The sequence below is a fragment of the Rhincodon typus genome, unplaced genomic scaffold (genome assembly GCF_021869965.1).
Source record: "Rhincodon typus isolate 14 unplaced genomic scaffold, sRhiTyp1.1 hic_rhity00012321, whole genome shotgun sequence".
Taxonomy (NCBI): domain Eukaryota; kingdom Metazoa; phylum Chordata; class Chondrichthyes; order Orectolobiformes; family Rhincodontidae; genus Rhincodon; species Rhincodon typus.
The window spans coordinates 1-576 of NW_025977959.1; positions in this window are offsets into that span (position 1 = coordinate 1).

Below are 576 nucleotides of genomic sequence, written 5' to 3' on the forward strand. Positions count from 1 at the left end.
TCCCCAAACTAATCCCACTGCCCAGCTCCCTCCCCATAGCCCCGTCTCGATCTCGAACTATGTTTTTCAGGCCGATCGACCGTGTTTACCTTCCAATGTTTGGCTGGCTACGACAGCAGCGATGATCTCCCGATCCCGGGAACTTACCACCAATATAAGCATCCCAGGCCTTCGGCCCATCATCAGGTACTGACCCCCTCCCTGTCACCCCCCTACCCTCCTCCCGCCTTCCCACCGTCCCTTTCTGCGGCAACCCCCAGGCCTCTTCCCGGGAGATCTGGGACGACCTGGAGGCCGGAGCGGTGCGGGACTGTGTTGCGCGGAGTTTTTGGAAGGACGAGGCGAAGAGGAACGCGGATGGAAACCCTGTAAGATTCCAGCGGCGGTGGGGCAGGGGGGGAACACAACAGGGAAGGCATTCCCATTGACTGGGGACAGGGGTCGGGGTCGGGCGGGGTGGGGGGTGGGCTGATCACCTGGGACCAGTATGGAAGGCCAGTAGCGGGCAGGATGGGCAGACTGGCCCCCTCCCAGCACTCCCGCTGTTTCAATTATTCGCGCTCACCCCAAACCCCC